At 42.5% G+C, this 18,185-nt stretch overlaps 1 protein-coding gene across 1 annotated transcript in view; it reads left to right on the top strand.

Annotated features, from left to right (window-relative positions):
- Positions 1–18,185, top strand: part of LOC149245217 (peptide-N(4)-(N-acetyl-beta-glucosaminyl)asparagine amidase-like) — a 226,844-nt gene that overhangs the window by 162,251 nt on the left and 46,408 nt on the right. The window lies entirely within an intron of this gene.

Raw genomic sequence — 18,185 nt, 5'->3', positions numbered from 1 at the left:
GCACACTCTTTTACTGTTTACATTTGGTTCTGATATTTTTTCTCGTGAGTATACTTCCTGATGTAAAAAGGCTTCTAGAGTAGCTTACATGCAAATCTTTAATCTTCGTTTACTTCACTGATTCTCTGATGGGCCTTTTTTAAGAAATTCTTCATCAATGTTTGAAGAAGAGGACCTGGGGATTTGGAGACAATGCTTTGTTTCAGCTTAAATTTTTTGTGTGTAAATACATATAATACTTTCTTACATACTTGTGTGCACGTGCACTTGCTGAATCCTGTTTGAAGATCCCGAAAACAAATAACATGCAGGAAGCACAGCTGTGACAGATATGATCCTTTGATTCATTCTTTGAATCAAACTGATGCTCACAGTATTTGAAATATGAGATTATGTTTCAATTTTCTTGAAATTTTATACTAGTTTAAAGTGATCATAAAGGATAAAAGCCTAAAGGAGCTAGAAAGATGCCAGGGCATCAGCTTATCTACAATCATATTGATTGAGAAGATTAAATTAAGCTTCAGAATGTTAAGAATAAAATCCAAATGGTTTATTTACTTGAACGAAATACTTAGCTTGTGTAGTTGTCACAACTATCATTTATAGCCTTTGAAAGAATAATGATTAATTAGGCAGGGTTAACATATTCTCGTTGAGCACAAAACAACCTTAATTTTAGTTGAAAAATGTGTGTTATAACTTATATTTACAATCAAAGGACAGAACAAAAGATAGGCACAAAAGAAATTCTCATTTCAATGGGAACAATTTCTTTTGAGGACAAGATGTTATGACTATGCCATTACATTGCTAGGTTCTTTTTGCATCGGGAATTCATCATCCACAAATGTAAATTAGGTAGAGGCATGAAACGACCCTCATTACAGTGGGAGCAATTTTTTCAAGGACAAGCTGTTATGACTATGCCATTCTACTGCTAGCTTCGTTTTGCATCAGGAATTCACCATCTACAAATGTAACTTCACTACTCTTTTGTCTTCTAGTGGGAAAATTCTTTATCTTATATCTGTAATACAGACACCCTTTCTCACACCTAAAACTCTTAAGGCAATATATTGGCATTATAGAGTACCATGTGTTCATGGTTATGCAAGGAAACATATGTGTGTGAAAGCCATCATTGTTTATGCATTGGGAAATTCATGTACCTATAGAAAATCGAAATACCTATATTTCCCACCAAGTCTGAAGAGTCTTTGCTCCAATGGTTAACCTCACATATTCATCAACATCCCTGTTGTACCCAAAAGATAACTCATGTCATTTCATTCTATCATAAAATAGCTACCGGTGAACAACTTTTGTGTGTAAGAGCCCCTTACAACAAAGAAGAAAAACATTACAACCCTAAATAAGAGGATTCTTGTAAAGACAAAATAGCCTTATTCGTCCTTAATTTAGTAAATGGTAACCTAAATTAATAGAAAAGGAAGATAATTTTGTATGCTAAAAAATGACTGACTTAAATATAATGTGTGATATAGGCCTACCTATAGGAGCACAAGGTGCAGGCCAACATTAAACTAGGTATAGGCTGCTCTATAATAGATTACATGGCCAACCTCAATGAAGACTGCTCGACTAGTATGAATAGGGGTCATGTAGGATTCATTTTCACACATTATCACTTAACATTTCTCCTCATTTGTTGCAAACATCTCCTTGATTTCTAGAGAAAATTTCAAAATTACTAGGATTTTTAACCTATCAGTTTCCCTGTATCATGCAACTTTGGTTATATACTAGTTGATTAGTCCATAGTTGGAGACAAGCCGAAATAGTGGGATTTGGTTTTGATGTAGGTAGAGTTTGAATATAACAACTCTATGAATAGGTGACAAGAGTTTTGCCTTTCAAGGTTGTGTATGGGAGGAATATGAGAGGAGTAGCATATTTGGTTGATTTATTAGTTGAAATGCAAGGGGGTGATGATCCGTAAACTGCCATGGATATTTCACTGGATAGTTCGTCACAACCGATCTAATAATAATATATTAAAACACGTTACACTATTGAAGTTTTTATTAAAATTCTAGATCTGTAGATTCAACTATAATTAGTGCATGCATGTGAATGGAAATTATGTAGAAAAGTAGAGAAGGACAAAATAATCTCACACACACACATAAGACACAAGATATGCTCTCTAGGAAACTCTTTTGGGAGAAAAACCTAGTTGAAAGGTGAGACCGCTTTGCTCTTTCTTTGTCTGGAAATATGGCTGCAGGTACAAAGACGTAATGCCTGTGGTCCGTGGGCTACTACAATGCACATATCCTCTGTGTGTGCTCTACCTCCTATCTCTCCTGGCCATCTTTTCTCAGCTATGGAACAAAATGCTCTCAAAAGAATCGGATGCCTCTTCCTCCTAGTGGCCTAGTTATAACACAACACGATAGCCTACTAGTGGTTAAGTTTGACTACATCAACTCTTAACTAAAGTTACAATATAAACTATTCTAGAGTCTTTTTACATCATAATCACGTGGCTAACCCCTTTTCCATGAATAATGGGGGCTGACGTGGCATTCTCCCGAACTATAGGTGTGAAAACAAGAAGGTCAACTTTTGAGTGGCATAACTTTTGCATACAGACTACAATTGACGCGCTTCTTGCTCTGTTGGAAATATCTCTGTGTGTAGAATAACATGAAATGGTGCTGCGCTAATGTGACAAAGTTTTACCCCCAAAAGACGTCGTTTGATGCCTCAAAACTCTCCCGGAAGGTTTCAGACCTCGTTTTGCCAAACTAGGTCTCGTCGGTAAAAACAGTCCCGTGAGTTGATTCCTCCACGTTTTCCACTCCAAATGGATCAATATGGATGAAAGACAATATAATGATCCAATCCGGATCACACCTCCCCATTTTGGGAGGCTTTTGGTCCCTAAAAACTTCTATTGAATGAGGTGACGAAATTTTTCCTCCACCTCTCTGGTGTACCATTTAGCTTTGCCTGGAAGTTGTCCCTTCAATCCAATCTGCCAAAGGTTATGTTGCCCCTGTATTGTAGTTCTGGACCTCTTGCAAAACTGTATCTTTTGTCAACTCTGCCTGAGCATCTGGTGTCAAATCCTCTACAGAAAGTAGGACCTGTTTCTCTTCCTGATATAGCATGGAAGGCTCATAGAGTTTCAAATTCTCTACATTCACAACTAAGTAATATGGTGGTAAACTTAGTCAATAGGCATTATCACCAACCCTTTCCAATATGTCAAAGGGACCATACCTCAGAGCCTTGATTTTCTTACTAGGCCCCTGCAGCCTCTCCTTGTTCAACCGTAACCATACTCTGTCTCCCACCTTGAATGAATTCTCTGTTCTGTGTTGATCATGCTTGACCTTATAATTCTCTTGTGACTCTGCAGTGTTTCTTGTACCTGTAGATGGATTTGCCTGATCTTCTCTATAAATTTTTCAGACCTCAAAGCATCTCCTGTAAGATCTTCCCTCACTCCTTGTTGCCCATATGCAATATCCAAAGGTGAAGGTGGAAAATATCCAAAACAAGTCCCAAATGGGGAATTCCATGTAGAAGTATGGATTGCTCTGTTGTAAGAATGTTGTATATATACCAGATTTTCATCCCAGGAGTTCAGATGCTTCTGATTGTATCCCCTCAGAAGCTGCACCAAAGTCCTGTTGACTACTTCTGCCTGTCCATCTATCTGTGGATGAAATGTTGTAGATCTCTTCAACTTTGTGGCCATGTTTTCCCACAATGTAGTTCAAAATGCACTGAGAAATCTTGTATCCCTATCTGAAATGATGCTCCCTGGTATCCCAAAGTGCACCCAAACCTGTCCAAAGAACAAGTTTGCTGCTTCTTGTTAGAAAATCAGAAAGGTAGAAAGATTTTCTTATACTTGATAATTACTTGTGATGTTCTTGACTTCTTATTAGGTTTCTTTATATCTTCTTTCTTTTAGTTCATCAAGCAATTACCAAAGCAATAGCACATAAAACAATGGACACCAGATGTAGGCTCATAGCCAGGGCAAAACCCCTCTCTAGGGGAAAACCCAGTCAATAATTCTTCCTTCAATAGTTTTCCGGAGATATTCCAAGACTCTTGACCTTGACACAAACTTTCCTCCACACCAAGTCAACCTTCCTCTTCTCTTGCAGATGATCCTACTTGACCTGGCAACAACAACAACAGTGGCAACACTTTCTTCGACCCAACAACTTCGACCTTGCCTTGGAGACTTCGATCTTCACTGGAATACTTTGATCTTCTCTTAGAAACTTCGATCTTGGCCCAATACAACTTCTAGAGGCAACAACATCCAGCAACAACAACTTCGACCTATACTTTGATTTGGCAGCAACAACATGCAACAACTGGCTACAACATCAACAAGAAAACTTCGATCTTCCAAATATTGATTTCTGGTAGCATTGGATGTGCTCTAGGTCTCAAAATTTGCAGGGAGGCTTGGACACATGTATTTCACAATACCCAAAAATTGTTTTGGGAAATTCCACCCGAAGACAATTTTATTAAAATAATTAATTATTTTTAATGGGACCCTAAGTCTAAACTTAGGAAATTAAAATAATTAAAGGGTATTAATCTAACTGTGGGTGAAACTTCTAGAAGAAGACGAAGATCGAGTCCAAATGATCTAAGCCATTGATTAGAATCTAATCTGGGCCGTTGGTTCTCAACTGGAGGATTATAAGAAGGACTTCGATGGGCATTTGGAAGACACACCAGGTAGATACTCAGTTACCCGAGTAAAATCGATTTTCTCACTGGTCGAAGTTTGGCAAGAGGAAATTGATTCAGAGGGAGAGTTGCAGGTGAGGAGGAGAGAGAGGGTAGCGGCATTAGTCGAGAGTGCAAGAGAAAAAGACGCAAAGCAGAGAAGGGACATCGCATAGGCTGTGACGCAGAGGGACAACGCAGAGGTTGACGCTAGGACTCCGCAGTCCTCAAGTAGAAGCTGACGCAGAGGGGGCAACAGGTCCTCTCTTGGATTAGAATCTTGCCGGGAAGTGTGAGAGAATTGTCAGTAAATTTCTCATAGAGATTCCTCTTCTATTTTGCTGGTTGTATCTTGTACATGAGATTTTTACTGAAGATTAATAAAGAGACCCTCATCTGCTGCACTGGTTTTCTCGCATTGGGTTTTTCTGGGGTCAATTGTCCAAAATAACGTCCATTGTGATTATACTTGTGCTAGTATTTTTCCTTGCATTTATTTTCCGCAGTATTTTAATTGTGAAGGCTACAGTAGAATTTATTTCGATATTTGCCGTAGAAACACTGTGAATAACTTATTTCTGAATTAATAAGTAGAAGAAATAATATTAGTCACTGCAGTTGGATTTCTATCTAGAAATTTTCACACGGTATCAGAGCACAGATCATAAGCAGAAGAGCTCAGAAGCAGAGGAAAGGATTTTGAAATTACTATAGAGGCAACAATTCAAAACCCCAAAGGCAACGTAGTTCGAAGGCCAAGGAGGACGAAGTTTTGAGGAGAAATCGATTTCTTTGAGTGAGTTGACAGAGAAATTTGATCTCCAGATTGAAGCTTACCAGAGGCACAAGGGAACAACATATTTTTCCTTGTAGAGAAAATTTTCAGCAGGGAGACAAATATTTTTGTAGTAGTTGCTAGGGCAGAAAAGCTTTAGAAATCGATAGGAAAATAGCACAAAGAAGGATGGAAAATTAAGATGTCTCTGGATTATCTTTTAGATTAGAAGAAGAATTCACATGCTTGGCAAGTTCAACATCAACAGATGTTTGGTACATTGATAGTGGGGCTTCAGCCCATATGACTGGAGTACGAGAATATTTCTCGAGCTATCAAGAAGAGAAAATGGACTTCCAGATTACTATGGGAAACAGAACGAAGTGTACTCCAGTAGGGAGAGGCACCATAGCATTTCAGATAGAAGTAGGAACCAACATCCGAGCCACTAATGTTTTGCATGTGCCCGGGTTAGGAATGAATTTGATTTCAGTGTCCCAGTTACAAGACAAGGGATACGATGTATACTTCATTGGAAAGAAAGTATATGTCAAACATCCAAGCTGGAAGAAGAAGAGACAAATTGGAGCTCGAAGCAACAAACTGTATAGGTTGCAGCTCGAGTCTCCAATGGCACTAATAGGCAACAATCTTAATGGTGAAAAGGAATTGAATGAGCTATGGCACAGGCGAATGGGACACTTACACCATGGAGCACTGAGGATGCTCAGAGAGACTGTTATAGGAGTTCCAGTTCTTAGTACTGAGCATGATGATATATGCAGAGGATGCGTACTAGGGAAGTATGCTAAAGCAGTTTTTCCAGGAGTAAAAATAGTGCAGAGGGTGTATTGGGATTAATACACTCATATATCTGTCGTCCAATGTTCATAAGAGTTCTTAGTGATGGCGAATACTTCGTCACCTTTATTGATGATCACTCTATAAAAACCTGGATCTATTTCTTAAAGACCAAGGATAAGGTTTTTGATCGATTTAGAGAGTTTAAGGCTCTCGTTGAGAACATGACAGGAAAAAAGATAAAGGTATTGCGTTTAGATAATGGTGGAGAATATACGGACAAAGACTTCACGGATTTCTGCCCAAAAGAGGGCATCAAAAGAGAATGGACAACTCCATATAATCCGGAGTAGAATGGAGTAGCAGAGCGTAAGAATAGAACTATTGTTGGGGCGACAAAGGCTATGTTGTATGATTAGGATTTGCCTAGATTCTTATGGGCATAAGCTTGCAACACACCGGTGTATATCTAGAATAGAACTCCCCACAGAACTTTGGGGAAGAAGACGCTTGAAGGTGTCCTCACAGGGAAGAAGCTGAAAGTTAGTCATCTCAGAATATTCGGAAATGTGGCATATTGTCATCCAGACGAGAAGCGTAGTAAACTAGATTAGACTATAGAAAAGGGGTACCTCGTAGAATATGGCGAGACCTTGAAGGCATACAAAATCTACATTCCTAGCAACACGAAGATTGTAGTAAGACGGGATGCGAAGTTCATGGAGGATAGAGCCTTTAGGAAATCCCGAGAGATGCCAGCAGAAGATCAGTTAGTAGATATTCCTTTAGTCCAGCAGCAGCAGGGGCAGCAAGGAGGAAAGACACCTGGAACTAGCACAGTGACTAGTACCAATATTTCCTTAGAAGAAGGAAATCCAAGTAGTTCTCAGCAGGTGGAACGACAGGAACAGGAGGGGGATTTGATCAAGCCTCCCACCACCAGTGGCAAAACCAGTAGAGAAGTACGACAGACATTGAGGGACGCAGAGGAGTTTGTCGGAGCTCCTAGAATCGAGAAGAGGTAGCGTAGATAGTTTGACAGGTACCAAGCCTTGGTAGCACAGGTTGAAGAACCCTCTAGCTTTCAGGAAGCCATACAACACCAAGTATGGGTGGATGCCATGGTAGAAGAGTATAGTTCTATCATGACAAATGATGTCTGGGAAGTGGTACCTAGGCCAGAGGATAGATTAATTGTAGGATCAAGATGGATCTACAAAATCAAGTATGCTACAGATGGCAGTATAGAGAAGTACAAGGCTAGGTTCGTAGCAAAGGGGTATGCACAAAAAGAAGGAATAGACTATGAAGAGACCTTCGCCCCAGTAGCCAGATATACCTCTATCAGATATGTTATATCCCTAGCAACTCAAATGGGATGGGAGATTCACTAGATGGATGTCAAGACAACATTCTTGAACATGGTGATAGAAGAAGAGGTGTATATAGAATAGCCCGAAGGCTTCGAAACTCATGAGAAGAGAACTCATGTATGTAAGTTAAAGAAAGCCCTATATGGGCTCAAGCAGGCACCCAGAGCATGGTATGGTCGGATTGATAGTTACTTGCAGCAGTTGGGATTCGTCAAGAGTGATGCTGATCCCAATCTCTACTATCTAATGGTGGAGAATGAGCCACTTATTCTGGTATTATATGTGGATGACTTGTTTCTAACAGGGTCATCTAGGCTCATAAAGGACTGCAAGAAGAATCTTGAAGCAAAATTTGACATGAAGGATATGGGGTTGATGCATTATTTTCTAGGGTTGGAAGTGTGGCAGAAGGATGGGGAGATCTTCCTTGGACAAGGAAGATATGCTACAGAGATTCAGAATGCAGGATTGTCGGCCCATGGCTACGCCCATGATCACCAATTGGAAGAAAATAGATGCATCAGGAGACAAGGAAGTGGGCCCCATCTTGTACAAACAACTCATTGGGTAGCTCATGTATCTGGTCAATACTAGGCCAGCCATTTGTTTTGCTGTCAATACCCTTAGTCAGTTCATGGTGGAACTGAAAAGGGTGCATTGGGCAGCAGCTAGGCACATTCTTAGATATGTGCGTGGAACAGTCGGATATGGGTTGAAATACACCCAAGAAGATGACGTCAGATTGAATGGATTCACAGATGCAGATTGGGCAGGTAGTTCAGTAGACCGGAAAAGTACCTCCGGGTATTGCTTCAGTGTTGGATCAGGAATGATCTCTTGGTGCAACAAGAAGCAGAAGTCGGTAGCTCTAAGCTCAGCAGAAGTAGAATATATGGCGGCCAGCACAACTACGTGCGAAGCTATATGGCTTAGAAAACTGCTTGTGAGTTTGTTCAAGAAAAGGATGGAGGTGACCAGTATTTTCTGTGATAATCAGAGTTGTATTAAACTCTCTAAGAATCTAGTATTTCATGATCGGTCGAAACACATTGATATCAGATGTCACTTTATCAGAGATTGTGTTCAGCGTGGGGCAGTACAGTTGCAGTATGTCTCCACAGGAAATCAGGTAGCAGACGTACTCACAAAAGCTCTAGGAAGAGCTAAGTTCATCCAGTTCAGGGAGCAGATGGGTATGGTGAGAATTCATTTCAGTAGCAGAAAAATAGATGGTTTCTCAGTTGTAGTGGCAGAAAGTTACAGTACAGATGCAGTGTTGGTAGTGACAGGGTCAGCAACACTATAGACACAACATTTGCGCAATAGTTGTTGGGCAGTAATGTCAGACATCAGCAACACAGAAGGAGATGTTACAGAACAGGGTGATGCTTCAGCAGGGTGCATTGCTAGAGCACATTCCTCGCTAAGAGGGAGTGTTGATTTTTGGTAGCATTGAATGTGCTCTAACTCTCAAAATTTGCAGGGAGGCTTGGACACATTTATTCCATAATACCCAGAAATCGTTTTGGGAAATTCCACTTGGAGACAGTTTTATTAAAATAATTAATTATTTTTGAGGGGACCCTAATTCTAAAATTAGGAAATTAAAATAATTAAAGGGTATTAATCTAACTGTGGGTGAAACTTCTAGAAGAAGACGAAGATCAAGTCCAAATGATCTGAGCCATTGATTAGAATCTAATCTAGGCCGTTGGTTCTCAACTGGAGGATTATAAGGACTTCGATGGGCATTTGGAAGACACACCAGGCAGATACTCAGTTACTCGAGTAAAATCGATTTTCTCAGTGGTCGAAGTTCGACAAGAGGAAATTGATTTAGAGGGAGAGTTGCAAGTGAGGAGGAGAGAGAGGGTAGCAGCATCAGTTGGCAATGCAAGAGCAGAAGATGCAGAGCAGAGAAGGAACAACGCAGAGGCTGTGATGCAGAGGGACAACGGAGAGGTTGGTGCTAGGAATGCGTATTCCTTACGCAGTGAGACATAAAGGGGGCAGCAGGTCCTCTTCTGGATCAGAATATTGTTGGGAAGTGTGCGAGAATTGTTAGTAAATTTTGCACATAAATTCCTCTTCTATTCTGATGGTTATATCTTGTACATGAGATTTTTGCTGATGATTAATAAAGAAACCCTCATCTGCTGCACCGTTTTCCCGCATTAGGTTTTTCTGGGGACAATTGTTCAAAAATAACTGTCATTGTGATTATACTTGTGCTAGTATTTTTCCTTGCATTTACTTTTCGCAGTATTTTAATTGTGAAGGCTGCAGTAGAATTTATTTCGATATTTGCTGTAGAAACACTGTGAATAACTTATTTATGAATTAATAAGTAGAAGAAATAATACCAATCACTGCAATTGGATTTCTATCTAGAATTTTGCACACCAAACTAGGGCACGAGAGAGAGAGATAGATGCACCAAAATTTCGATCTTCCTTCCTTCCTTCTCCTAGACCAAACTCGCAATTCCTTTTCTTCCTTCCTCTATTTCGCACTTTTTCCAGCTTCAAGAGATATCGAACTAGCTTGTGTGTGAGTGCTTCAAATGGAATTCGAATTGCTTCATTTATAGTCCTTTGATGAGGTCGAATAGCCCTCTTTGAGGCCGACTTGATCATCTTAAGGCCTACTTGGTGTGGAGGCAACATAATTCATATTTGACTCAATACTTAATTTTTTTACATGATTCAAAAGCCCAAGAAGGGTGTCTTTAAAAGTACAATAACTCTATTAGCTCAGAATAAATCCTAGAAGTCCTCAATGAGGACTTTGACCTAAAACATGATTACCAAAGCATGAAACCCATGCTTTAATAAGTCATAACAATAATAATAAAAATTCTTTTCTTTATTCATTTGACAAGTACATTACAAGATGACTCAAATACATTTAATGAAGACCGAACTTAGTTACATTTTCCAACACTTCTTGCCTACTGATGGTCTTTTTATAGGGCATCAAAACACACATCTTGTTGAACTTGTCAACTACCACAAACATGTAGTCATGTCCCTTCTTGGTTGTTGGTAAACCTCCAACAATGTCCATGGAAATGCTTTCCCAAGGACGAGTAGGTATAGGTAAGGGATGATATAGACCTTGTTTCCTGTTGCTAGGTTTGCTGGTACAACAAAGCATGCATCCTCTTAGGAACCTAGTTACCTGCTCTTGCATCTTGGGCCAATACACATACCTCTACAAGTTAGCCACGATCTTCCCTAAACCAAAGTGCCCTGCAACCTTGGAGGTGCAAGCCTCTCTGATCAGCGACAATTGCTTACCTTTAGGAAGACATAGCTTATCCAGCTTGTAGAGTAACCCATCTTGGAGATGGTAGTCAACCGTGCTATCGACATCGTGCACATGACTATGACTCTGCAACTGTTGATACATCTCCATGAAGTCCTCATCTTCTGAATATGCCTCTCTGTATGCATCATGGTTGAATGGCTCCATGTACATACGATTCCCCAAAGCTGTGATCATTTATGTGGGTGGCCTTGAAATATGTCGGCCAACTTGTTTGTGCTTCCCTTCTTTACTTGATCACCAAATGAAACAGCTGTAAAAACCCCATCCACTTAGTGCTTGGTCTGCTGTAGCTTACTCTGGGCCCGCAAGTACTGTAATGACTGATGATTTGTGTGGACTACTGTCTCCTTTCCCATCAGATAGTGCTTCCATTTCTTCACAGCTTGCACCATGGCATAAAGCTCCTTGTCGTAGGTAGGGTAGTTAAGGACTGCCCCATGAAATACTTCAGAATGTTAGCATATAGGCCATCCTCCCCGCATCAAGACAACTCCCATAACATACCCACTCGCATCTGTCTCCACTTCAAAGGGTCGCTACAAGTTTGGTAATGCCAAAACTGGTGCTTGGTTGATCTTCTTCTTTAGCTCTTTGAAATCCCTTTGTTGACCTTTTCCCCATTGGAAACTCTTGCCACTTGCTATTATGGTGTGGAGTGATGTTGCTACCACTGAAAACGAGGCTATGAACTTCCTCAGGTACTGTGTTGCCCCAATGAAACTCCTGACCTCAGAAAAATTAGTAGGCACCGACCATTTCATGATGGCCTCCATCTTGGAAGGATCTATCTTTAGTTCTCCTTCATTGATCGCATATCCCATATACACCAAAGACTGCTGCACAAACTCACACTTCTTGAGATTTGCTAGCAGCTGGTGCTTCTTCAATGTTTCCAGCACTTGCGTCAAATGTGACATATGCTCCTCCCAGGTAGCACTATATAACAGTATATCATCCAAGTAGACAATAACAAATGAATCTATAAAAGGGTGCAGTATATCGTTCATTAATCTCTTAAATGTGTGAAAATTTCTGAATCTACACATCAAAAATCCTACTGCAATCACTGGTTTATCATCTCCTACTTTTTTTTACATTCAACAAGTTATTTTTTATTTAAACAACGATGAAAACACTATTGTAGACTACACATACATACAGATCATGAACTGAAAATAGAATGAGACAAACACACAAGGGACACCGTTATATTTAGACAATCGTCCCTGAACAAACCCAATGCGGGAAAACCGGTGCAACAGCTCTAAGGGTTTTCTATTATTAAGGAGTAGTTCTGAATATAACTCTGGAGGTTGTTGATTTGGGGTAGCATCAAATGTGCTCTAGCCACGAAATTTGGTGTAGAGGTTGGGGCACATGAGATCTCCAATACCCAGAAAGGGTTTGGGCAGATTCTAAACAGATCAGGAGATGTTAAAATAATTAATATTTTTAATGGAGTCCCTAATTCTAAACTTAGGGAAAATAAAATATTAGTGTGTATTAATATGAATCTCTGTTAGAGTGGTCCAAAAGACATGGATCAAGCCAGATCTAATCTTAGCCGTTGATTAGGGACTTAATCTCGGCTGTTGATTTGTCAACAGGAAAAGTATAAGAGGAGGCTTGAGGGTCACTTGGAGATCACACTAGAGTGATCAGTCATTCTATTCTCTAGAGCGGGGTTTGCTAAGAGAGATAGAATCAGTGATCGGGAGAGCAGTTGAGGGGCATTGAGTACAGAGAAGGCAGAGATTGTGCCAGGAGAGCAGCGCAGCAGCCAAGGAGAGTGATGCAGAGGCAACAAGGGTTCACGCAGGGCCATGCAGAGGCAGCCAAGTGCTGTGTAGAGCACCAGAGAGGCCAGCATGTCTGATGCAGAGGCCTAGAAAGCTGACGCTGGACCTCCTGCGGCTAATGCAGGCCAAGAAAGGCTGACGCAGGGCCAGCGTGAGACAGAGAGGGGCTGATGCAGTCTAGATTGGGCAGACGCTGGGGTTACAGAGCAGTTTTGTGTTGAGGAGCTACCGGAAGGATTTTCCGGGGTTTCGGCCAGGAGATTTCTCTCAAACTGTGAGGTATAGCTGCTAAGGAAATTCTTTGTTGGGTAGGCTAGTTTCGACACCCAGATTGTACTCTGATATTGCTTAATAAGAAAACCCTCAAATAACTGCACCGGTTTTCTTGCATTGGGTTTTTCCAGGGACATTGGTCCAAAAATAATGGTGTCATGTGGTGTGTTTGTTCTTGTTTCTTTTAGTTGCTGATCTGTAATATGTTGAGCACGCATTGGTGTTTATTTTCAGTATTTACTTTGTAAATAACTTGTTAAAGAAAAATAACAAGTAAGTAGGAATAAATCAGAAAAAGTGCATGAAGGGTTTCTAAACTAAGTAAACCTAGAAACTTCAACATGGTATCAGAGCGTGATTGCAAATCACAGGAGGACTAAAAGACATCAGCCGAGCGGAGCAATAGCAATAGAAAACAGTTGTCCCAAGGTGACAGAAGTTGTTTCTAGTAGCTCAAAAACCAAGGAAGTGTGACGCAGAGCCAGCCAGAGCCACGCAGAAGAAGTCGGGAACTGCATAGAGCCTCAGAGAGGCCAGCATTGCTGGCGCAGAGGACAAGAGGGCTGACGCAGGGCATCCCAGGGCTGACGTAGACCCATCCAGGGTGACACAGAGCCAGCGTGAGGCAGAGAAGGGCTGACGCAGTTCACGGAGAGGCAGTTGCTGGAGTCTAGAAGGCTGCAGAAATATTGCAGTGGAGCTGGTGAGGTATTGTAGTCAGAACAGTACCTGCCAGAGCAGGGCCATAGGAGTTGTTACCGAGGGTTTCTAGCTGAGGAACCTAGATCAGCAGTGCAGTTGCACAAGACGATCAGAGTAGGGGGCATCTCGACAAGTGGCAGAAAGATTTCCAGGAGGGAAATTAGGACTCAGAGGGAGTCCAGAAGAGAACTTCCAGACGGGAAGTAGAGACTTAGAGGAGTCGAATAGAGAACTTCCAGGAGGGAAGTAGAGGAGTGTCATGGCACTTCACGGGGTAAGAGACCAGGATAGACTCGACGGAGCATCGAACTTCGTAGTCTTGAAGGCCAGAATCTTATCAGTGCTTGACAGGAATCGTGTCAAGAACTTCGCCTTGAAGGTTATAGCTATCCCAGTCGACCCTAATGATAACGACAAGTACTAAGAGGCGATGGCGAGGGCCAAGTGTATTATCCTTGACGGGGTCAAGGATCATGTTGTACCACATATAGTCGAGAAGGAAATGGCAGTTGAGATGTGGGAGGCTCTCAAGAACTTGTACCAGCATACTTCTGTGCAGAGAAGAATGCTGCTCAAGAACCAGATAAGGTCGTATCAGATGAAGAAGGGTCAAAAGATTGACTCCTTCCTCGGAGGACTAAATGAGATCCAAGATTAGTTGATTGCTATAGGAGCAACACCGGATCAGGAGCTTATGGTAAGGACAACCCTGAATGTTGTCTCAGAAGAGTGGGAAGTGTTTGTCCAGAGCATCCTGGGCAGAGGGACTCTTCTACCTTGGGACGAGATGTGGGCAGCTCTTCGCCAGGAAGAGATGAGACGGTAGTCAAAGACAGGTAGCAACAACAAAGGGATCAAGGGCAAGCAAGAGGAGGAGGATGTGGCCCTAACATCTGAGGGAAAGTAGGAGAAGCGGAAGAAGAAAGATCTCTCCAAGATCAAGTGCTTCCATTGTGGGGAGATGGGTCATTATGCGACCCAGTGCCCAAGGAAGAAGAGTAAGGGAGAGTCTTCCAAGACTAAGGCAGCGCTGGCACGGGCAGAGAAGGAAGATTTGATAGACGATGATTGTGCCATGAGTGCACACACGCCACTTGAGCGTAAGTGGGGAGACATCGAGCTGTAGTCAGATGGACTACAGGCGATGAGGGGTAGTATCCTTGAGGTACCCAGCCTCTTGGATTAGATCTTGCTACGGGAGCGCCGACGAGCAGTAGCAGGACTGGCTGGGTGGGTAGAGACGGATGCGGATGGAGCGACAGAGAGAGCTATAGTGCAGGAGTTCCAAGACAGTGCAAAGCTAGCAGGCTGCAACAGTGCGAGAGGCACAGGAGTGTTGCACCAGTGCAGGAAGGCACAAAGAGGTGTGCAATGGTGTGAGATGCAAGGAGTTGTTGCAGCAGCGCAGAGGTCAGAGAGAGGGAGCACTTGTCAGCGGCAGAGGGAGCTTCAGCATTAGTGGGTGTTTCTAGCCCAACAGGGAGGTCAGTTGGGAGATCAGTTACTTACTTCTCAGTAATTGAGTTGTAGTGCAACAGTGGGCAGCACGATGCAGCATGATGAGAGGAGGTGCAGTGCAGATGCAGTGCTGGGAGAAAGGACCAGCAGCAACACAGATGCAGAGGGAGCTGTCGTACAGATGCAACAGTGGCAGTGGCAGAACCATGGGCAACAGTACAGGAGGCAGTAGTGCAAAGGATGTTGGGCAGGAAGGCCTAGCATCAGCATAGGTACCGATGCCGGATGATCAGAGTAATACTCAGTGAGGAGTATTGCTAGAGCACAGTCCTCGCTAAGAGGGAGTGTTGATTTGGGGTAGCATCGGATGTGCTCTAGCCACGAAATTTGGTGGAGAGGTTGGGGCACATGAGATCTCCAATACCCAGAAAGGGTTTGGGCAGATTCTAAACATATCAGGAGATATTAAAATAATTAATATTAAAAATAAAATATTAATGTGTATTAATATGAATCTGTGTTAGAGTGGTCCAAAAGACATGGATCAAGCCAGATCTAATCTTAGCTGTTGATTAGGGACTTAATCTCGGCCGTTGATATGTCAACAGGAAAAGTATAAGAGGAGGCCTGAGGGTCACTTGGAGATCACACCAGAGTGATCAGTCATTCTATTCTCTAGAGCAAGGTTTGCTAAGAGGGAATCAGTGATCGGGAGAGCAGCTGAGGGGCATTGAGTACAGAGAAACAGAGAAGGCAGAGATTGTGCCGGGAGAGCAGCGCAACAACTAAGGAGGGTGACACAGAGCCAACAAGGGCTCATGCAGGGCCACGCAGAGGCAGCCAAGTGTTGCGCAAAGCACCAGAGAGGCCAGCGTGTCTAACGCAGAGGCCCAGAAAGCTGACACAGGGCCTCCTGGGGCTGACGCAGGGCCAGCGTGAGACAGAGAGGGGCTGATGCAGTCCAGATTGGGCAGACGCTGGGGTTGCAGAGTAGTTTTGTGCTGAGGAGCTGCCAGAAGGATTTTCCGGGGTTTCAGCCAGGAGATTTCTCTCAAACTGTGAGGTATAGCTGCTAAGGAAATTCTCTGTTGGGTAGGCCAGTTTCGGCACCTAGATTGTACTCTGATATTGCTTAATAAGAAAACCCTCAGATCGCTGCACCAGTTTTCCCACATTGGGTTTTTCTGGGGACATTGGTCCAAAAATAATGGTGTCATGTGGTGTGTTTGTTCTTGTTTCTTTTAGTTACTGATCTATAATATGTTGAGCATGCACTGGTGTTTATTTTCAGTATTTACTTTGTAAATAACTTGTTAAAGAAAAAGAACTACTAGGTAGAAGGGTTTCTAAACTAAGTAAACCTAGAAACTTCAACATCCTTTTGGCTATCCAGTTATAGAGATAAAAATATACTGGCAGAAAGCTAAGTGAGATTACCTCACTTCACCCAACAAAATCTCTCCGTTCCGGCAACTGGATTGACTGTCCCCAGCTACAACTGTGTTGCCCCTTCGCAGTAGCTGTGTGGGCCTACGTGGAGCACACTGGGACACTGCGTCAGCACTGCACTGCCTCCTCTGCCTCCTGGAACTCTGACATCAGCCTTCTGATTCTCACTTCACCGAGCAAAATCTCTCCGTTTAGGCAACTGGACTGACTGTCCCTGGGTACAACTGTGCTGCCCCTTCACAGTAGCCGTGTGGGCCTGCGTGGAGCACTCTGGGATACTGCGTCAGCACTGCACTACTTCCTCTGCCTTCTAAATCTCACTTCACCCAGCAAAATCTCTCCGTTCCAGCAACTGGACTGACTGTCCCTGCTAGAATTGCGCTGCCCGTTAGCAGTAGCTGTGTGGGCCTATGTGGAGCACACTGGCACATTGTGTTAGCACTGCACTGCATCCTTTGCCTCCTGGAACTCTGACGTCAGCCTTCTCGGCTGAACCTGCTGCTCCTCGTGCTAAATTCGGATTTTTGCTGGAGGGTGGCTCAACCCCTACGCTGGAAATGCATGGGCCCTTCCTGGCCCAGCGGCAGCCTCCCTGGGTCCGCGTTGCCTCCTCTGGCGTCTCTCTGCCTCTCTGTGCTGTGTATTCGAGGTCCTGGAGAAGATCCTCTAACCTCAACTATCCCTGCCCCTCTGCTGCAACAGGTAACTTGTTCGATTTTCTTAGCAAAACTCGCCCCAAAAAAATCAAACTGACTGATCTCTCAAGTGTATCACCAACTGACCCTCAAGCCTCCTCTTATACTTTTTCTGTTGATGAATCAACGTCTGAGATTAAGTCCCTAATCAACGACTAAGTTTAAAACGGACTTGATCCTCGTCACTTAGAAGTTTCTCGCCCATATTCTTATTAATACCCATTAATATTTTTATTTTCCTAAGTTTAGACTTAGGAACCCATTAAAAATATTAATTATTTTAATAACTCCTCATTCAAGTGAAATTTCTCCAAACGATTTTTGGGTCTTGGAGATCTCATGTGTTCTAGCCCCTCCAAAAAATTTCGGAGCTAGAGCACATCCGATGCTACCCAAAATCAAGAAAATGTAGCTGGTGCATTACATAGGGCAATTGGCATGACTGACCACTCATATAAACCTTGCCTAGTTTTGCAGGCGGTCTTCCATGTATCTTCTTCTTTGACTCAAACTTGGTGATATCCAAAATTCAAGTCTAACTTGGTGAACTCCTTTTCTTGCTGCAATGAATCTAGCAAATCATCTATCCTAGGCAGTGGGTATCTGTTCTTGAGCATGATTTTGTTCAACGCCCTTTAATCTATACACAACCTCCAAGTCCCATCCTTCTTTGGCATAATGATGATGGGTGACCCACATTGTGATGTACTTGGTCGAATGACTCCTTGTTCTAGTAGCTGCTACAACTGTTTCTTCACCTCACTTGCTTCTATAACAGACTGTCTGTACAACCTAA

This window comes from Pinus tabuliformis, chromosome 7 (genome assembly GCF_031772625.1).
Source record: "Pinus tabuliformis cultivar Carrire ecotype Pingquan chromosome 7, CPIR1, whole genome shotgun sequence".
NCBI lineage: Eukaryota > Viridiplantae > Streptophyta > Pinopsida > Pinales > Pinaceae > Pinus > Pinus tabuliformis.
The sequence above is the reverse complement of the archived record's forward strand: the minus strand, read 5'-3'. Positions and strand labels throughout refer to the sequence as shown.